The sequence below is a fragment of the Petaurus breviceps genome, unplaced genomic scaffold (assembly GCF_028583685.1).
Source record: "Petaurus breviceps papuanus isolate PSGF00001 unplaced genomic scaffold, PetGlider_PUasm1.0 208, whole genome shotgun sequence".
Taxonomy (NCBI): domain Eukaryota; kingdom Metazoa; phylum Chordata; class Mammalia; order Diprotodontia; family Petauridae; genus Petaurus; species Petaurus breviceps.
In genome coordinates, this window is record NW_027185852.1 from 14,856,010 (window position 1) to 14,878,508 (window position 22,499).

General features: G+C 42.2%; 1 long non-coding RNA gene across 1 annotated transcript in view; it reads right to left on the minus strand.

The window, feature by feature from the left end:
• Positions 1-22,499, minus strand: part of LOC138165171 (uncharacterized) — a 36,913-nt gene that overhangs the window by 79 nt on the left and 14,335 nt on the right. The window contains exons 2-3 of the long non-coding RNA XR_011169291.1: positions 3,258-3,342; positions 1-119 (exon numbers count right to left, since the gene is read on the minus strand). The exon at positions 1-119 is cut by the window's left edge and continues 79 nt beyond it. This is a non-coding gene — a long non-coding RNA (uncharacterized lncRNA). The remainder of the gene's footprint in view (positions 120-3,257; positions 3,343-22,499) is intronic.

Here is a 22,499-nt window from a genome sequence, read left to right on the forward strand (position 1 = left end):
TCTTCTTCTTCTTCTTCTTCTTCTTCTTCTTCTTCTTCTTCTTCTTCGTTTTGACTAGGTAAAGAGACCATTCTCTGCCCTTCATCACTGAATGGGTGTTGCCTTAGTCAAACTGAGACCTGAAGAATTGGGAAGGGAAAAGATTATGGAAAGCCTGGAATAGAAGATTAAGACATCTGGACTTTATCCTATAGGGTAATGTGAACTCAGAGCCTGCTGTATGGTGATAAATAAGTTCTTATTGATTGAATTGTGATATGATCAAAGATGAGCTTTGGGAAGATTTTTCTTGTGGTAATGGGTAAGATGGATTGGACAGGAAGGGACTGGAGGCAGGAAGAGCAGATGAGATGATCAGAGATCTAAAACCAGCAAGGACTTCAGCAGCTATCTGGTCCAACTCACTCATTTTACTTTTTAATTTCTTAATTCTCATTTTAGTTTATTGCTTTAATATAATTAATTAACTTTTCATTTTCAATATTCGCTTCCTAAGATTTTTTAGTTTTAAATTCCCCCCCTTCTCTCTCCTCCCCCTCCCCAAGATGCATGCAGTTGATAGAGGTTACATACACATTCATACTAAATGTATTTTCACGAGTCATGATGTAAAGAAGAATTAGAAGGAATGGGAAGAAGCATGAGAAAGAAGAAACAGAACAACAAAAGAAAAGGAGAGCCAATAGTCTGCCTCTGCCTGTGTTCGGACTCCAAAGCTCTTTCTCTGGATTTGGAGAGCACTTTCCATTGTGAGCCTTTTGAAGTTGTCTTAGATCCTTACATTGTTGAGACAACAAACTCATTTTACAACCAAGAAACCTGAGCTTCAAATAGGTTAAGTGATTTGCCCAGTGGAATACTGATAGAAAACATCAGAGTTGGGATTTGAACTCAGGTCCTTTGACTTTGGGCCAGTGAATGCTGCCTCCATCAAAGACTATTCCAATAGTTTAGGAAGGGCTATATAAGGGCCTGGAGTAGTTTGGCATAAAAGGGAATGGAAAGAATGATCCAGATAAAAGAGACATCATGAAGGAAGACTCTTCAGGGCTTGCTCATAGGTATATGTAGAGAATGAAGAAAAAGGCAAAGACCAATGGTTGAGTCTGAATGAAGAAGAGAAAGATGATATCAATGACCAATGGAGGGAAGCCATAGGGGAGGGACTTGATTTGGAGGGAAGATAAGAAGCTCCATTTAGTCATCTTGAGTTAGAGAGGGTGGCAAGACATTCATGTAGCAGGATCCAGCATGCCACTAGCCTCCTTGACCCACTGCCTATGAGCAGGGATTTAGCCAAGCTCTGGGAATCAAGGAGGCATGGGATAAATGGGAGAATATGGAAGATCATGCTTCAGAGCCTTGATCCCCCACTTTCTTCCTGTGTGAACTTAGGCACTTCTGGCTTCTGGTTAGGCCTTAGTTTTCTTACCTGTGAAATGAAGGGGCTGGACTCGATCATTGCCAAGGCCCCTTTCAGTCTCCAGACCTAGACATCAACTTCTTTTCTCTAGCATACCCTAGGACTTGGCTCACTTGCACCCTCTACTGGTTTCTGAAAGGTACCACCTCTCCTCTCCGTATTGGATCTCTAGCCCTAAGCTCAGCCTGAGGTGTGGACCACACAGACTTGCCCCACTCTGTGTTCCCTGAAAATGACACAAAATGTTATTTTTAGGAGCATATGTATGAAGGAGGAGCTTACTAAGGATGCCACAGGGCAACCTATCGAGGCGAATAATATAACCAACAAAGTAGATTGTGGCAGGAATCAGAGGATCTTATTGGTTTTCTCAGGTGGTTCTCCTGGAACCCCGCAATTATTGGATTCAATTCTTTTCTTGGCTCCTCTTTGTAGTCTGATTCCTCCGAGGCATGCCTTAGAATCATTGGCTTCCTTTAGGGCAGTGCCCAGGTGCCATCCCCTCCCCCCCATTCCTGGTGCTTCCCTAGGTGTTAACATTCCCTCCCTCTTGAAATTACTTTGCATAGTTCCATATGTCCTCTCTTGTATGTTTGGTAGAATGGAAGGTCCTTGAGGACAGAACAAGTTTTGTTTTTCTTATTATGATCTTGGTGCTTGGAAAAGCACCTGACACATGAGACCCAGTTGAGACTGGACCAGTGATCCAATTAATATGGGGCGCTGCTGATGAGGGTGTTTTCTTGACCCCTGCAGATCTGCACTTGTTCTACAGCGTACAGCTTTAGGGAGTTGCTTGTGGGCACACAGAGGTTCCAAGAATGGCTCCAAGGCACTTGGCCACTGGGTATCTGGAATCCAGCTCTCTGTGACTAGAGATCAGCTTTCTAACCACTACTCCACATTGCCTATCAGTCAGCGGATTCTCACTGAATAGAACGAATGTCACATCCTGGGCTCTTCCCAGAGCTGTCTCTCTCCTTGCAGGAGGCAGAATCCAGATCCCCACCTCATTCTCCATCTCCTTCCTCCTAGTGATGGTGGCATCCTAGGTCCAAGAGTGGAGAAATAGGCATAGGTGTCAAGCCCTCCTCTGGACTTTGACTCCTGGAGGAGAGAGTGAAGCTTATGACTCTGCCCAGCTCTGCCTCACTTAAAACCAAGTCACACCCAAGTCAAGACGTCACCCTCATGATGTCACTGGACCTCTTTGAGAGCAAGAACAATGGCTTAGGAATGGAGCAGTTACCAATTCAGATGAGCAGGGTTCCTGGGATCACAAGATTTAGGGGGGAAGAGACTTTAGAAATCATTCAGTCTAACTCCCTTATTTGGTGGAGGCTTAGCTAGGCAAGGCGTCCTGTCCCAAGTTTCAAAGGTTATGGGAAGCAGGCTCCGGTAGCTGGCCTCCTGCTCCAGTACCTGTAGGCTGACACTCCCATGTAGCCCCCTCCCGGAGGAAATAAACGCATCTTAAACCATTTTTCTCATCCTGCCTCGGTCTCCCACTTTTCTTATCCATGTTCTTTTCCTGTCGACACACAGAGGAGAGGATGCCACAGGGTAGAGTCTTATTTGCCCTGGTGCAGTCACCAAAAGGACTTGAAGCAAAGGGCAGACTTGTTCTGGTCTACTTGTGTATAAGCAGAATTCAACAAGCCTTTATTCAGTGACTTCTATGTGTCTGGTGCCAAGTGCTGAGGGTAGAAAGCAAAGCAACAATGAAAAAGTTCCTGCCCTCAAGGGACTTTGATTCTGGTGGGTGAAGGTGACCACTGATGGGAACACAAATAAGTCCATACAAAAGAGATACAAAGGAATTCCAGGCACTCACAGTTTCAGAGATCAGGGAATGTCCTCTACTGAAGGCAGCGTCCTGACTGAGCCTTCCAGGGAGCTAGGAATTCCAAGTGGACACTCTAAGCAGAAAGATTAAATAAATAGAGATAAACCAATTGGAAAACAGAGCAACATAGAAACTACCAATGAGGAGATGGCTGGAAAGGCATAGGAAGGAAGCCGTGAATTTGGAGGCAGGAGCTCTAAGACCGAGTGCTGGCTTTGCTCTCTATTGTGTTTGCTACTGAGCCTTGATTTGTCCTTTAGTAAAATGGGTGTAATTATACTTGCCTGATAGGTGTATCATGAGGACCTGATAATGTAGAAGCTTGAGAACATCCAGAGGAGAGTACCCATTTTGGCAAAGGACTTCGAGCCTGTGCCATATGACTGCTGAAGGCACTGGAGATGTTTAAAGAGGAGATGAGAAATCTGGGGTGAGGGTACAGGAAAGAGGGAACAGGGCATTTTAAAGAGCCACATTCAAGTATTTTCAGGGATTTGAGGAGTTATGTAGGTGGTCCAGTAGACAGAGCTCTGGGTCTGGAGTCAGGATAGACCTGGGTTGAAATCTGGCCTCATCCTTATTAGTAGTGTAACCCTAGGCCAGTTACTTAACCTCTGTTTGCCTCAGTTTCCTCATCTATAAAACGAGGATAGCATCAAATGAGATAATAATTACAAAATAATTATTTATAAAATTATATAACTATAAAATGTATAAAAGTGCCTGGCACTTATAAATGTTAGCTCTTATCATATAAAACAGCTAAATTTCCTTGAATTGTGATTATTGTCACTAGGAAAAGAGAGTAGACTTGTTTCACTTGGATGTAGAGGATAGAATTATGAGAGGTAGGTTTGGCCCTATGTCAGGATAAACCTGCTGGTTGATCAGATTTATCCTTAGGTAGAATGAGCTACCTTAGAAAGAAGGTGCCATGTTGGTAGGGTCTTGACTAAAGTTATAAGGCCATTATTGCTCAGGGGTAGTTTGAACTAAATGGATTCCCATGGTTCCTTCTAAATTTGTGAGCTTTTCTTCCTGGGATCATTAGAAGCTGTGATAACTGACGGGATAGCCCCTCCCAGTATTCTCTAAAGCCATAAGAGCATCTCATCGCTTGCAGAATGAACCTCCTGGGCCCCTCTGTTCACAGCCCCTGAGAAGCTGCTACAGAAGCCCGGTGTGTCTTGGAGCAGTTTTTCCTCTCTAAACTTTCCCAGACATTGTCTGGTTTAATTTATTTTTATGGGCAGTCCCTTTGCTTCTGGCGAGGCGAAAGATTTTATGGAAAAGTAACATATGCTGCAGAAAATGACAATGCATTTCAATGAGGCGTGAGTTCCTTTATTTTGACATGTGTGCCTGGTGAGGGCCCAGCTTGGGCAGAGAAGGACCTTAGCCATTACTTACATCCTCTTATTAATGGAGAGGCTTTCCCCTCTGTTGTCAAAAGGGCCTTGGCAGATGAATGAGTCAAGGAGACATGGAAAACCCCCACTGCCAGGTTCTTATAACAGTGATGAGTTTTGCAGACACAATCTCATGTCAAACCTCTTTTGTTGTCCTGCCCAGTTGGAGTGGCTTGGGGTGGGGGTGGTGTGGGTTGGAGGGCAGCATGTTGTTAACTCCTTGAGGGAACAACCAAGTCAAGCCTTTTCAAAGCATCCTAGATGGTGAAGAGGAGCTGTGAGGCCTGATGCCAGAGACAGCCATGCAAGGGGCTCGGTTTATCTGTCAAGGAATTAGGCATAAATGAGCATATTTTAGAGACTGAGCTAGCTAGAAGAATAAACTGCCTGGAAGTTAGAGCTATCCAAGAAAGAATGAGCTTATTCACAAAGTGATAAACTCCCTGTAAATGTATCCTGGGGGGACCCTAGTAGTGTCTGGGTGATCATCTCTCAGCTATATTGTAAAGGTGACTGATTATAGAACACCATCTTAGGCCTTTATTTTGTATAGGGGCTCTTAACCAAGAGTCCATGAACTTATTTGTCTATATTAAGATAATTCAGTATAAGTGGTTTGTTTTCTAATTCTTTGTAGCTTATTTAAAGCATTTATACACATCTTTATAAGAAGATGGGGTGGGTGGAACAGCTAGGTGGCAAAATAAATAGAACACCAGGGCTGGAGTCAGGAAAACCTGAGTTCAAATCCAGCATCAGGTACTTAAAAGTTGTGTGATCCTGGGAAAGTCACTTAACCTTGTTTGCCTCAGTTGCCTCATCTGTAAAATTGGCTGGAGAAGGAAAAGGCAAACCACTCCAATGTCTTTGTCAAGAAAACCCCAAATAGGATTACAAAGAGGCATGAAAAAATGACTAATGAACAAGGCATCATTCTAAGAAGTAGCCCCTAGCCTTCATTAGATTACCAAAGGAGTCTTTGACACACACACAAGGCTGACCCTCTCCCCCTGTAGAGCACATTAAAGTTTAGAAAGGGTTTTGATTCCCTTCTCTTTTCATCCACAGAACAACCTTTGGCACTGGGCTAACACTTATTGTAGGTTCAGGAAGAATTGGGCACCAATGTAAAGGCTCAACTCAAGCAGTTATTATTATTATTATTATTATTATTTTGTAGATGAGGAAACTGGAGTTGAGGAATGTGATGGTCTGTCTGTGATCTCACAGCTCCTAAGTGTCTGGGGTGGGATTTGAACCCAGGATTGCATTGGACAGGGGACTAGGCGGCTGCTAAGGTCCCTTCCAAATGCATGATTCTCCTCAGGCATGTCTAAGATTTATTCAGTGCTCTTTCAACTTGATCAGATCAGAGAGAGATTTAGGACTCTGCAATAGCTGCATTAAAAAAGAAAATTGTCTTTACTGGTTCATCATCAACATGGTAGGAGGTCCACATAGGAGGCCTGCAGGGATCTGTCCTTGGCCCTGGGCTGTTTGACATGTTTTATCATTGAATATAACCAAATATACGTCGCCTTTGTCAAATTTGTAATTGATCCAAAGCTGGAGAGGAGTCAGCAAGGTGCACAGCGGCAGGATCTGAAAGGATCTTGACAGATTAGCACCTCAGCCTGAATCTAAGAAGGAATTTAGGAGGGAAATATAGGGGCTTCAGTAGGGAAAATGTCTCATCTTCTTGTTTCAAATAATCAGCTTCAGAGAAGGAATGATAAGACACCAGTTCATCTGGACAAAACAGTCAAGGCGTTTTAGTGTTTAGTGTAACCTCTCCACAGAAGAGGTCTGAGGTCCGAAGACCTGCTTCAGGCTTGGTCATGTTGAGAGACGACTTCTAAGAATGGGGAGGTGATGGTCCCTCTGCCCGCTGCCCTGGACAGACCACAGCTGGAGTGCTGTAGTCAGTTCTGCCTGTCACAGGCTAAGAATGACCGAGAAGGTCCGGACATGAACTGAGATGGTGCCGGTAGTGAAGATAGCTTGAAGGAATAAGTTATGTTTGCCTGGACAAAGCATCTTCAAGTATTTCAAGGGCTATTATGTGAAGAAGGGGTTTGATTGATTCTGTTTGTCCCCAGAGGACAGGAGCACAAGACATGATTGATATTTTCAAAGAAGCGAGTATCAGGTTGATTTCGTGAAACTCATATATGCGCACACACACATGCACACACACACACACACACACACACACAACCTTCTTGAGTTCCCTTACTTAAAGTCTGTGGATCTGTGACTTGGTGATACTGATTGTTACTTGAACATCAATTTTGGTATTAGACACTTTCAAAGGGCTTCGGTATAAAGTATAAGGAGAGAGATTTTGGGTCAGCTTGAGGGAGCTCTAACAGATGCAGCTAATTTAAAATGCAGTAGACTGCTCTATGAGGTAGTGAGTTCTTCATCACTGGCCTTGTGCAAGCAAAGGCTGTTTAACCACTTGTCAGGGAGGTTGTCACAGAAAAGAAAGCTTCACATAGGGTGGGGTTAGATGGTTCTTCTGAGTCTATAGACTTTTGCCTGATTGCACCATCTAATAACATATAATAAGGAAGCATGAACAGTCCTCAGGACTCCTAAACCTGAGCTGTGTGTGTGTGCCAAGTCTTGGAAACATGACACAGACACCTGGCAGGAAGACCCCTGTGGGTATGAGGGCTGACCTTCACCAGAGCAATGTGCTAGTCAGGAGCCATTGGATTCAAATTATTCTGAAATTTCATCTCTTTGCAACCCAATATTTGGACTTATTCTTGGAATAATGGCAAACCATGTGGGTTTCAGGACCCAAGGACCAAGTGATTAAATGGAGCAAAAAGGAAGGTCCTTTCAAAATGGCACAAAGGGGAAAGGCAACAGACTTAGATCCTAAAGGCCTGGGTTCCATTTCTGAGTTTAGCACTGTCTGTGGTACTCCAAGTATGTCCCTCATCCACCTTTCTGAGCTTCATTTCCTTCTCCTGAAAAATGGAGATCATAAGACCTTCACCACTCACCTCATACCCAGGTATATATGTATATAGTTTTGCTTTTTTTGGGAGGGCAATTGGGGTTAAATGACTCACCCAAGGTCACATGGCTAGTTTTTGTGTTAAGTGTCTGAGGCCGGAATTGAACTCAGGTTCTCCTGACTCCAGTGCCAGTGCTCTATTCACTGTACCACCTAGCCACCCGTACCCAGGTATATTTAAAAAAAAAATACAAACTATGAAGTTGATAAACTGTGAAGTATTTGATAAAGGCAAATTAACATTAAAAAGTCTCTATAGCTTAAGGCCATGGGGTTGAAGTAGATCTTAAGCTAAGAAGAACCCCGAAAAGGTCACAGGTGAGGAAACTGAGGCCTAGGAAGCACAAGAAGTCTTCCCAAGGCTATAGAAGGAGTAAATGGCAAAGTCCATATTTACACACCAACAGTTTCCTTGGTCATCAAAGTCCTAACTTTTGGCCCTCACATTTTTTTTCTCTAAAGTTCTTTTCAGCCCTGACATTTTCTATTCCAAGATCCCTCCTAGGCCTGACATTTCCCTGTTCTCAAGTCCCTTCCAACTTTGACATTCTCTGTCCTAAATTGGAAAAACCAATCTCTATTATCTGTCTGGCTATCTATCTATCTGTCCACCCATCCATCCATCCATCCATCCATCCATCCATCCATCCATCCGTCCATCTATCCATCTATCTTATCTATTTATCATCTATGAATCTCAGACAATACATGCAATGTTCTAAATCCTCTGCAATGGAGGGAGGGAGGTTTCTTCTCATGCCTCTTCTCTGGGCTTAGGCTTGTTTTTTGTTGTTTTGCCACCTTCATTTGAGACCGTTCTATCATTGCTAGAGTTGTGAATGTCGGAGCTGAGAAAGACTTAAGGAGGGGGGGGTCTTTCAGAGCTGGAAGGGAATTCTGAGGTCATCTAACTCAGCTCCTTCATTCTGTAGATGAAGAATCGGAGGATGGCAGGTGGGAAAATGATCAGCCCAGGGTCACTTTGCTAATAGAGGTGGCTGAGTAGTTTCTTGAACCCTAGCACTGGGTCTCAGGATCCAGGATGTTCTCTACGGAGCCACCTGGCTTTTGGAGGCAGCTTCAGTCATTAGTAGGAAAGGCTGTGCACAGAGACGCCATTGTGTGAGAGCCAACGATGAAGCAGGAGTTTCTCACTCGAGCGTGACATGATTTTTCAGCTCTGCCATTGAATCTTAGCTCGGGAATACCCAATTCTTCTCTGCCTTTCCTAACAAGAGCTGGGGGGCAGAGGTGAAGGTTGGAGATGAGGGCAAAGGGGGCAGGTGGGGAAATGATCTCGATCCAGGCAACCGAAGAAGGGGACTGCACTGGAAGGCAACCTTAGAGGAGCAGGCAGGCCTGCCTGGATGAAGGGGCCCATTGTCCTCATCCTTCTCCCCAGGTGAAGGCTGGAGGAGCACGTTCCCCCAGAAGCTCACCTGGGGCCAAACAAAGGCATCTTTCAGGTCTCAGCCTGCAGCTGAGCCCCGGGCCTCCCCATCCTCCAGTGTCCAGGGAGCCTCTTTAATCCTTTCCTTTGGGTCCGGGTTCATCTTTCATTGCAGTGCTGGGGACCTGTCGCCACCAGAGACCCCTCTCCCTCCAAGGCTGCTAAAGCCCACTTCTGCAGCTCAGGTGTAGTCCCTGTTACACCTGTCTGGTCAGAATTAACCCAGTGGGTGAGTGACCATCTATCCTGCAGGGCTACATTGAGGCTCTGTGTATATGTACACAATGTGTGTTTGTGGATGCATTTTGTGCATGCACACACATCATGGGCATGTGCACATGTGTATGTGTGAACACATGAGTGGGCATGTACATGTATGGTATGTGTATGTGTTAGAAAGGGGACCTAGACTCAATTTTCCAGGACAGTGGAGGGGCACCTTTCACTCAGCTGCTGGAAACTCAGCCTCCAGGACTAGTGAACAGAGAGAAGCAATGAGTTAGAAGAAAGAGCATTGAACTTGGAGTCCAAGGAGCTAGACGTGAAATTTCTCAGCCATAGCTAGTTATACTTAAACCCAGAACAATTTAATTGATCAGGGTGAGGAGAGATTCTAGTATACTACAAAGTTCCAAGCATCAACTGGTAACTTTGATCCAACAGTTTTTTGCCAATCATGAGCTAAGCTCACTTGGTTTTACACAGTAGAAGGTACCCTGTAAATTTCAGCACTCTGTGTCAAAACTCTGCTTCCACACCCTAGTTATGGCTTCTCTAAGGTCCCATTTCAGGGGTTCTTAGCCTTTTTTTGTGCCGTGGACCTCTTTGGATGCTTAGTGAAACCTAGGGACCTATTCTCAGAATAATGTTTTTATGTGATTAAAGGAAATGCTAAATTTTAGTTAGAGGTTAATGAAAATAAGATTATTTTTTTCTCATTCAAGTCCATAGGCCCCCTGAAATTTATCCATAGGCTTCTTAGGGAATTATAATTAAGATCCTCTACCCTATTCAAGGGGAAGTTAGGTGGTACAGTCCACAGAATGCTGGACCTGAAGTCAGGAAGACTCATCTTCCTGAGTCCAAATCTGACCTCAGACACTTACTAGCTATGTGACCCTGAGCAAGTCACTTTACTCTGTTTACCTTAATTTCCTCATCTATAAAATGAGCTGGAGAAGGAAATAGCAAACCACTCCAGTATCTCTGTCAAGAAAACCTTAAATGGAGGGATGAAGAGTCAAACATGACTGAACAATAATGACCCTATTTGAATTTTTTAACCTTCTTTAGCTAATGCATATATCTGTTGAATAAACCATTTTCTCTCAGTTTTTCATCTTTAAATGTTTCCTTGTTTTCTATTTCCCTTGCCCAGAATGCCCATCCCTACTGGAATCAGGGAGATTTGATTCCAAATCTTGCCTCATTTGTTTACTGCTGGAATGACCCTGAGCTTAGCCTCTCTGGACTCAGTTTCCTCATTGGTGTAATAGGGGCATAGACCTGAGGAACTACAAAATCTTCCAGCTCTGCAGTCTGTGGTCTATTACCTTCTTCACGCTTTCCACAATCCTACTCATGATGATTAGCCAAGATCAGTACTCTCCTGTTAACTCTCATAATCCTTTCTCTCTGGGCCAATCACTGGGCACTTAGCCCAATTAGGCTGCTTGGTTTTAGATATGATGAGCATGAAGTGCCAATTGGACCTCCTGGGTCGAAATTCCTGAAGGAAGGTGGCCATGTGGGCTTAGAGCTGTGGGGAGGGGGGATGAATCCAAAGGAGAAGGTCAAGAACAATACCTTGGTTGGTCACCTGCCTTAAAGGTGGGGGAGGATGTGAGGAGCCAGAGGAGGAGAATGATCTGAAAGGTTTGGAGAGGCTGGGCGGTATAGAGGATAAAGCACTGGTTTTGGAGTCAGGAGTTACCTGCCATTTCATTTGTCTGTGTCTTTTATTCGTTCTCTCTGTCTCTGCCTCTGTCTCTCTCTCTGTCTCTCTGTCTCTATCTGTCTCTCTCTCTCTCTCTCTGTGTCTCTCTGTCTCTCTCTCTACCTCTGTCTCTGTCTCTCTGTTGCTATCTATGTCTCTCTGTCTCTATTTGTCTCTGTCTCTGTCTCTCTCCACCCTCCCCTCCCCCCCACACACTCCAAGTAAATAGTAATCTTCTTGAAGGTAAGCACTGTTACCTAGTATTATTTTTTAAATAAAGTCTGAGAATTCCCAGTGAAAGTCCTCCTTGTACTAAAGCAAGTCAGTTGGGGTTAGAGAAGGTAATTGAATTGTCCAGGGTCATACAGCCAGGACGTGCCAGAGTTGAGACTTGAACTCAGGTCTTTGTGGCTCAGAGGTCGCCTCTCCATCCACTAGGTCATGCTGTCTCTTTGCTTTGCATGTAGTGAACACTTAATATATCCTTGTTGAATCCAATTAAATTTCTCTGTGAAAAGAAAGGATTAGAGAGTGGGTGATAATATTGAGAAAGCTAGAGAAACATAGAAGTTAAATGGAGATTATGAGGCAAGCCAGAGGAGTGTAGCTATTGTACAAGCGAATCCTCTAAGGGACAGGGGTATTGAGCTTTGAGGAGAAATTTAGGGGGGCGTTATAACTCTCTTTACCACTTGACAAGCTGTAATGGGGAGAAGGAAGATGTGTGCTCTGTTTGGCCCTTGAGTACAGGACTAGGAAGAACACTTGGTTTATATTGCCAAGGAGTGGATTTCATTGAGTTGTAAGGAAGACTTGATTAGCAATTTGAACAGTCCAGAACTGGACTGCCTGGTAGGGAGTGACACCCGAATCAGCGAAGGTCTCAGGTTGTTATAGTGGCAACCACACTGTCATACCCAGGATGGCTGCTGGCACAGGTTCTTAGATCTACTTTACTAGGAAATATAGCTGTCAACAATTGTCAACAATCTTTCTTAATTACATTCACTAGTTCAGGGTAAAAGTCAGCACCCTGAACTTCAGAGAAAATATAAGCAGAGAAATAAGGACCAACAGACAGGGTTCTGACTGCTTGAATCAACTATACACTTTACATACATCCCTGGATGGAGAGAGAGCCTTTACATCTGAGCACTTGGGGAGTTCTGAACATAGAGCCACTCAGAATCTCGACCAGGGAACCCCAAGATCCTTCTCATAAGTGAGCCCCCAAAGCAAAATACCAATTCAGATTATATATACACTTCTCAGAGCCAGAGGGCATCAAACCCTTTGACTTGGTGCCTAATTAGAAATTAGCAAAAGGTGTGAAAGCCTTCCTACAAGCAAGCCTCCCCTAAGCAAGCTTCCCTTAATGGGCTCCACCATGAGGTCTATTAATGGATGGGGAAGACCTTAAATCCTATTAGCATTACAGTAGTGAGGAGAATTGGGAAGCAGGGATGACTTAGCTTTTTTTTTTTTTGGGAGGGCAATTGGGATTAAGTGACTTGCCCAAAGTCACATGTCTAGTTAAGTGTTAAGTGTCTGAGATCAGATTTTGACTTAGGTCCTCCTGACTCCAGGGCCGGTGCTCTATTCACTGTGCCACCTAGCTGCCCCTGATTGCTTAGCTTTACATGTGACAACTCTATTGGGGAAATAGACATGGTGACAAAACTCATTACCTGCTGCAGAGAATTGTATGGCTGGTCTGGATGAGAGATCTATTTGGTAGGTGGGGTCTCCAATACTGGGCATACCATATAATTGTGATTAACCAAGGACAAAATTGAAAGTAGGCAAAATTTGATTAGATGCCTTCAACTTCTCTTTTTCTTGCCATTTTATGAATTCTTGTGCCCCTTCCCCTGCCACTATGAGCCCTTTGCCTTCATCTTTTCTCTGACTTTCCAGAGTACCACCATCCTTTTATCTTTAACAGGCAAAGAAAAAGACACCCAGTGAGCTTAGGTAAATTGTCCATGGTCATCTAGATAGTAAACGATGAGAGATGGGATTTGAAATTCTATTTCTTGACTAAATTGAAAAGACTTTTCACCATCCTGTGATTGTTCTATGTTCTGTCACTCTACATTGCTCATCTACTAATGTGGTTTATATAGTGTCATAATCATCTTCATGATCATCATCTTCATCTTCATCATCATCATGATTGTTTCATTCTTTATTTTTTATCCCCCATATCTAGATTAGTGCCTGACATATAGTAAGTGCTTAATAAATGCTTTTTGAAGCAAATGTAATGCAAAGATATTGGTCTAGCTGACCTCTCAGAAAACAACTATGATCCAATGAATGATTGTTGAATTAAGATATTAATAATTTAAAACAATATGACCAGCTCCAAAGGCATCATTGAAAAGGGATGAATGAAATCGATTCCACCCATTTTAATTTGATTTAATACCTTCCTAATGATCCCTATTAGAAAGCATTCCACTTTGCTACTCTATCTGGGTTCTAGCTGCTCAGAAGTACCAGGATGCATTTGCTTGAACCACTTTTAATAACAATGAAACTTCCATGCCAGCCTCACCTTTCTTTCCAACCAACTCTGAGTTAAGTTATCCTCTGCAGAAACTCTGGGCAAGGTCTGTAAATCATGAGAGTGAAATGACTCCTTAGGAATGTCTGGGGGATATAATCTATATTCCGGGCTGGACCTTGATAATTAAAAAGGGGGTCATCTAAATTCTGATGCGGCACCAATGACCTGTTGACTTCATTAGATCTGTGGGTTTTATGACCTACTGGATTATCTGGGGGCATCTAGGGAAGGCTCTGCCTTGGTTTGGGGATATAAATCTATGCTGACTTCACTCTATTTCTCTGGCAGGATTTACGAGTGTAACAAAAAAAAGGAATATTTGACATTAATAATAAAGATCTTTTCAACTTTCCTATGGGGGCTGCCTTTAAAATATAATGGATGCTTATTCATTTCTCCTTGCCCTAGTATTTCTATTCTTAGTCATTTTAATGTTTTTCTTTTTCCATGTTGGAACATCCATCTTCTCTGTGGTGCTAAATTAGAGTGTTCTTGACTACTTAGAGAATTAAGAAGTGGCAAAGTGCCTTCCAGTGCTGGGCTTTAATAATAGATTTCTTACACAGTCTCATATCCTGCCTGAGAGAAGATGCTGTTGGGTGGTATTCATGTCATCTCTTCCCTCTTTTCCCTCATTTTTAACCTTTGCTGCCTGTGAGACCTTGGGCATGTTACATCCCTTGACCTCAGTCCCTTCATGTGTAAATGAGAGAGTTGGTCTAGATAGTTTCCAAGGCCTTTGAGATCTATGATCCTATGAACCTATGTGTGATATTGGTCAAGACACTCAACCCCTCTGGGCCTCAGTTTCCCCATCTGCAAAATTGGGGAGTTAGATTAGATAGATTCGTAGGTCCCTTACAGCTTCAGATCTATAATCTCATGATCAGTATACCATCCAGTGTGACATTCCCTCGAAGGCTGACAATTGTGCCCATTCAGCAGTGAAATTGAAGTTTCCTGGGTGTTACAAATGGATCTGTGATAAAATCAGTTTAATGTTCTCTTCCAGGGATGATGATCACAACCCACCCAAGTCTGCCCATTTTCAGAGACTCTTGTCCATGCCCTCCCATGTGTTTGTCAAAGAGTCCAACCACCATGCCAGAGGTCTTCCTTGCTATCTCCTGATATCTAGAGGAATGCAGATGGAGAACTCTAGGTATTCCCCTACCATCCTTGATCATCAATATATGACGAGCCTCTTTTTTCTTCCTATTGCACATTTTCATGATGTCATCTCATCTTCTTGTTCTTTCTAGTTCTTTCCTGGTTAGTGTTTGTTGCCAGCTCACACCCACCATATACCTCTCTATTGCCCTTTGTGTGATAGTTAGTTTTCAAACCTTCAAAAAAATCTTTTATTTATTTATTTTTAGTTTTCAACATTCATTTCCACAAGATTTTGAGTTGCAAATTTTCTTCCCATCTTTCTCCCATCCCCACCCCAAGATATAGAGCCTACTGAATAACCCTTCTCCCAATCTGCTTTTCATTATATTCCCCCCCACAACTTTCTAGTAGGGCAAGATGGATTTTTATACCCCAGTGCCTATATATCTTATTTCCCAGTTGCATGTAGAAAACAATTTTTTTAACATTAGTTTTTAAAATTTTGATTTCCAGATTCTTTCCCTTCTTCCCTCCTAGTAGTTATATTGTGAAAGACTAACTATATTTCCCTCCATCCTATCCCACACCCGACATTCTATTTTCTCCTTTGACCCTGTCCTTTTACAAAAGTGTTTGCTTTTAACTACCCACTTCCCCAATCTACCCTACCTTCTATTATCTCCCCTCTTGTCCTGTTGCCCCCTACTTTCCTATAGGGTAAGATACCAAATTGAGTGTGTATGTTATTCCCACCTTAAGCCAAATTCAATGAGAGTAAGGTTGACCCATTCCCTTTCACCTTCTGCTCTTCCCCTCCATTGTAACGGTTTTCTCTTGTGTCTTTTATATTAGATAATTTACCCTATTCTATTTCTTCCTTTCTCCTTCTCCCATCATATTCCTTTCTCATCTCTTAAATTTTTTAGATATCATTCCTTCATATTCAATTGATCCTCACCCCTCTGTGTATTTACTCATGTACATACATATACATACATTCACATATGTATTGATACACAATGTACCTTCCTATAATACATATATGTATGTATACACACACATACACACATATATGTACATATTCCCTTCAACGATCCTCATTCTGAGAAAAGTCTCATGAGTTACAATTATCATTTTTCCATGTAGGAATGTAAATAGTTCAACTTTAATAAGTTCTTTATAATTTCTTTTTCCTATTTACCTTCTCATTCTTCTCTTGCTTCTTGTATTTGAAAGTCAAATTTTCTGTTTAGCTTTGGTTTTTTCATCAAGAATACTTGAAAGTTCTCTATTTCATTGAATGACTATATTTCTCCCTGAAGCATTATACTCAGTTTTGCTGGGTAGGTGATTCTTGTTAATCCTAGCTCCTTTGACCTCTGGAATATTATATTCCACCCCCTTCAATCCCTTAATATTGAAGTTGCTAGATCTTGTGTTGTCCTGATTGTGTTTCCACAATACTCAAATTGTTTCTTTCTGGATGCTTGTAACATTTTTTCCTTGACCTGGGAACTCTGGAATTTGGCTATAATATTCCTAGGAGTTTTATTTTGGGGAACTTTTTTAAAGATCTTGAGTTGCACTTATCGTTTTTCCATGTAGGAATGTAAATAGTTCAACTTTAATAAGTTTTCTTTCTTTTTTTGCAAGTGAATTCTTTCAATTTCTATTTTTCCCTCTGATTCTAGAATATCAGGGCATTTTTTCCTTGAGAATTTCTTGAAGGTTGATTTCTACGCTCTATTTTTGATCATGGCTTTCAGGTAGTCCAATAATTTTTAAATTATCTCTCCTGGACCTATTTTCCAGGTCGGTAGTTTTTCCAATGAGATATTTCATATTGCCTTCCATTTTTTCATTTGTTTGGAACTGTTTTATAGTATCTTTATTTTTCATAAAGTCATTAGCTTTCATCTGCAACATTCTAATTCTGAAGTAATTATTCTCTTTAGTGAGTTTTTAAATTCCTTTTCCATCTGGCCAATTCGACCTTTTAAGGCATTCTTCTCCTCATTGGCTTTTTGGGCCTCTTTTGCCATTTGAGTTAGTCTATTTTTAAAGTTGTTATTTTCTTCAGTAATTTTTTGGGTCTCCTTTAGCAGGCTGTTGACTCGCTTTTCATGATTTTCTTGCATCATTCTCATTTCTTTTCCCAATCTTCCCTCCACTTCTCTTACTTGATTTTCAAAATCCTTCTTGAGCTCCTCCATGGCCTGTAACCATTTCATATTTTTCTTGGAAGCTTTTGATGCAGGAGTTTTGACTTTGTTTTCTTCTTCTGGTTGTATGATTTGATCTTTTTTGTCCCCTAAAAAGGGTTCTGTGGTCTGATTATGCTTCCTTTGCTTGCTCATCTTGCCAGCCAATTACTTGACTTTTGAGCTCTTTGTTATGGTAGAACTCTACTTCCAGAGTGGAGAGAGCTGTGTCCCAAATTTCTAGGGCTTTTGTGAATGTTGTCAGAGGTCTGAGGAGGGCACCCTCTCTACAGCCACCACAAGCTCTGGCACACCGGTGTTCCTCACCCCAGGAGCACCAGCCAAGACTGCAACCCAGATCCAAGCATGTCAAAGCAAGAACGATTACCCTCTGAATGGTTGCTTGCCCCCCCCCCCCACGATCTGCAGGCCAGCTCTGGGAGCCGCCACACAGCAGCAGCTGCGACAGCTGTGTTTCCTCCACCTCTCACCCCAGAGACAGGTGTTGGACTGTGCTCTTCTTCACCCAGTTCTAACAGAGTTACCTATTGACCTTTTACTTTTTCTTTGGCATTTATGGATTGAAAAGTCTGGAAACCCCCATAGCTGCTGGTGATTCACTCTTCTGAAGTCTTTTCTGGGCTGTCTGTGACACTGGTCAGGGCCACCCTGGGTCTGTGTATGCACAACTCACTCAGAACTGTGCCTGGCTCCCAATCCAGTGTGATAGACCCTTCCTGTTGGCCTGCCAGGCTGCCTTCAATGGGAGATTTGTTTCTCTCTGTCACTTTGTGGGTTCTGTAGCTCTAAAATTTGTTTAGAGTCATATTTTACAGGTATTGGAGGTGGATGGAGTGGGAATTTAATCCAGTTTCTGCTTTTATTCTGCCATCTTGGCTCCACCCTCCAGTTTTCAAATCTTTAGAGACACTTGTGCTCCCTGTTTGGCTACAGCTTTACCAATATAATGCTGGTATTAAATATGGTTGCTTATTCCCATGCATCTCTTGGGGTCATTAAAGGAGCTTTGCACTTTCCTAATTGTAATCTTGCTTGCCCACCTCTTCCTGTTCACCTCTGGGCTCAACTTGTTGTCCCTCCCATTGTCTATATGGTTAAGACACTAAACTGCTCTCAGGTTACTTAGGTAGGGTACAGGGTCCAAATGAAGAAAAGCCAGAGGCCTGCTCTTCTTTGCATTGGTCGAGTTACAGTCAGAGAATTGTGTCTATTTTCCGGTGCCACATAGAACTCACTAAATTGTAGAAACAGGTGAGGGGAATTGACGTTTAGTTGTGTCACTTTTCTGCTTCCTTTTTGTCAGTGGTTCCCTACTGCCCATAAAATAAAGTTCAAAAGCAGTATTACATAATTTTAGAATTGGAAGGGAACCCTCGTCCAACTTGTGCCTGTAAAAGAACCCTTACCTGGAAAAGCTCTGAGAAATGCCCCCTTTGGATCTGATTCTTATCAAAAGGAGAAACTGGATGCTGGAGTGGAAATAATAGCTATCCTGGAGGGAAGGTCCCTCTTTGAATTTGGTATAGAAAAGAAAAAGAAAATCAGGCATGATCTGATCTGCATCTGAAATTTAGGAGAACAGATTCCAAAGGACTCAGAGAGAGGGTGGGTAAGAAGTATACTATAAACTAAAATTCCACAGACATCAGTTCAGGAATCATGGAAAACTCTTAAAATTAAAATCCAGAAATCACATAGAAAAGCAATTTTGATGAGAATGAAAAAGCAGAAAGAGGCCCTGGCAGACACAAAGTAAACTCATTGATCAATTGAGATTTAAAATACGGTTCATGTTAATGATGTAGCTGAAGCAAGTAACAGCATGGTATGGTACTGTAAGATTAGTGTCAGGGAATGTCAGAGGGGATGTGGAAAAATTAAGACACTGCATTGTTGGTGGAATTGTGAACTGATCCATTCTGGAGAGTAGTTTGGAGCTATGCTCAAAGGGTTATAAATAGTGTGTTCCCTTTGAATAGCAGCAATACCACTCCTAGGTCTGTATCCCAAAGAGATCAAAGAAAAGGGAAAAAGACCTAGATGCCCAAAGATATTTATAGTAACTCCTTTTGTGGTGGTAAAAAAATTAGAAATCACAAGGGTGCCCATCAACCAGGGAATACTATAACTGAACAAGTTATAGTGTATGATTGTGATGAAATACTATTGTGCTATAAGAAATAATGAGGATGGCTTTAAAAATTTGGGAAAACTTATATGAACTGATACAAAGTGAAGTGAGAAGACCCCGGAGAACATTGCACACAGTAATAGCAATATTGTACGATGATCAATTGTGAATGACTTACATCAGCAATACAATGATTCAAGACAATTCTGAAGGAGTTAGGATAAAAAATGCTATCCATCTCCAGAGAAAAAACTGATGGAGTCTGAATACAGATCAAAGCATACTTTTTAAACTTCCTTTATTTTTCTTTTCTTCTCTCTTTTTTTTGGGGGGGGGGTCTCTGTTCTCTTTGTAACATGGATAATACAGAAATATGTTTTGCGTGACTGCACACGTATGACATATCAAATTGTTTACCTTCCCAAGGAGGGGGTAGAGGAGGGAGGGAGACTGGGAGAGAATTTGCAACTCAACATTAAAAGAAAAGAATGTTGAGAATTGTTTTCACATGAAATTGGGAAGAAGAAATTTAAAAAAGTTTAGTTTTAGGAGCACTCATTCTTTTCCCTCCTCCCCTCTTGCTTTTCAACATTTTTTTTTTGTGTGTGATCTTTCCCCATTAGATTGTAAACTCCTTGATGGCAGACAATTTTTGTTTTTATTTGTATTCATATCCCTAGATGCTTAGTACAGTGACTGGCACATAGTAAGGGCTTACTTGTTCAGTCGTCAACTACTGGTCATTTGACTGACTGGATTTAATCTCCTAGACAACTGGGAGGCATTGATGGAAATTTGAGGTAATTGAGAAATTTGAGCAAAACTTTGCTTCAGGAAGATCGATCTGGTTTTGTGGATAAGGACTGAGCAGGAGGAGAGGTTATCCATTTCAAAGTGATTCCTATGTACCATAGAAAGGTAATGAAGGTGAGATATAAATGAAGAGGGTCTGGATGAACTTGATCCAGTAGCAATGGGAAGTGTAAGAGGGCTGGAGGAGCCATCTTGAGAGTTAATGTTTCTTAAAACTGGAGAAAAATACTCAAGCCACAATGAGAAAGCCTAGAAATGAAGACTTTTCGTTATTCAGGTTAATGGCACTATTAGTGGGAAGAATAAACCAAACTCTTGGGTAACTTCCAAAGCATTTCTAGTTGGCTTGGGAGCTTTAGAAAATATGTATTTACATTTGAATATGGATTTCCAGATATGGGACTCCAAATGCTTGAGATATAGTGTGGGATTGTGGGAATAACAATGCATTTAGCATCCAAAGACCTGGATTTGAATCCCAGTTTTGCCCCTTAATCTCCATTACCTTGGACAAAGAGCAATGTCTTGGAATCTCAGTTTCTTCAAAGAGAATAAGAACATTTATGTGAACTAGTATTAATCAGAATTTTTTGTCCTTTAAGATTTGCTAAATTTGCCACAAATATCTTATTTTATCCTCATGACAACCCTGTGAGATAGGTGCTGTCATTATCCCCATTTTACAGAGAAGAGAACTGAGGCAAGGAGAATAGCTGGTCAGAGTCACACAGGTACCAAATGCCTGATGCAGCATTTTTAGTGAGGTCCTTTGATTTCATATCCACTTGCTCATTCTAGTGTACCATGCCCAGTGAGGCCAGGAGGACAGGGCTTCCTGCTGTCTGGGCTGGCCAGTAAAGAGCCTGACAGGAGAGTAAGATGCTTTCTGACTATGTCATACCTCCGAGAAAACCCTCCCCTGGCTATGATGAGCCCCAAGAGAAGCCTCATGGATTGCATATGTTCTTTCCAGGCTGTTAGGCACAGACTAAACATTCATCATTTTCTTTCACAGATCTTCTCTCGGGTTTCCCTTGTTTATGTTCTCCCTCTTTGCCCACCTCTGGTTCCCCCTCTCCCCCCCTCCACACCTTGACACTACATCAGGGAAAAAAGTCCACAGAATTCCCCAATGAAATGCTCGTCTCTTTAAACACAGAAAATCAATGCTTCTGACAACTGAACATCATTACAGTATTTGCATGACAGGGACTAGTCCCAGCATCTGTTGCTTTGTCAGTTTCCCAAAGTCAAGTTCACTAATAGCATGATGGGCTGATTGCAAACTTCGATGTTTTCCCTTCCCTCTGGGGCTCTGCTTTTAGGAGAAGTGCTGGGGGTCAGATCTGTACTTTAGCTTCTGGGACAAAGAGAAAGAAGGTTCCAAACATGATACTCAGGAATAAAAATCATCATCTTGAATAACAATGGAAACCCAATTGGACCCACTCTACTTTCTGTGATCTCAGCCAGTGGATGCTGGCTGTGTAAGAACAGGGCATCACAGTTCCTAAAGCTGTATCTTCTTCTCTCTGGTCCTCACTCAGTGTGTCTGCTGAAGCTTCAGAGTCCCAGCGATACCTCCTAGGGAGGCCATCCTATCAAACCCCTTGCCAGAAGCAAAAATTCCTTCTATAATGTGGCCATTTAGATTCTTTTTGAAAGATAACAGCAACGTGGCACACGCTTCCCCCATGCCCGTCCATTCCATCTTCAGACATTCCTAAATGTTATGAAGTTTTCCATACTTTTTTCCCATCTCCCATCACCAACTGACTTTTGGTCATTTCTAATGCAGGGTCTCTTAGGCATCTGAAACTCAGTTCATCCAAAATACAACTAATTTTCTTTTCCTCAGACTCACTCCACTTCTGGGATGTTATTAGCAGTCCTCACCATCCTTCTGGCCTCCTCGTTTGGTAAGCTTACCATCAACCTTGAGTTCTCACTTGGTCTCACCCCACATATTCCATTGGTTGCTGAGTCTTGGAGATTTTGCCTCCCTCACTTCTCTTGTTTCTCTACTCATGTGACCATCTCCTTAGTTCAGACCCTCAGTGCCTTGTGCCTAGGCTCCTAATTGATCTTCTTGCCTCAGTTAATCTCTCTCTTCTCCTCTCCATCTTCCACACATCTGCTAAAGTGATATTCCTGAAGCACAGGCTTCGATGAGCTCTAGAGCCCCCGTGTCATCATTAGGATCAAATACAAGCTCATCTGTTTGGCATTTGAAGCCTTGAACTAACTTCTACCTGCCTTTCCAGACTTGCTTCCCCCACTCTACTACCCAGCATCACTGACCTTGTTCTTTACATGAAATGTTTTATGTCATGCTTGCCTTTGAATGAAGCTCTTCCCCAGGTGCCTAGAAAGCACTCTTTTCTGGCCATTGGTATGCTTAGCTCCTTCATAATTCAGCTAAAGCACTAGCCTCAGCTCAAGCTTCCTACATGAGATCTTTTCTGATACCTCTGAGATTCCCTGGCATTTACTTCGCATCCATCACCTATCTATCTATCTATCTATCTATCTATCTATCTATCTATCTATCTA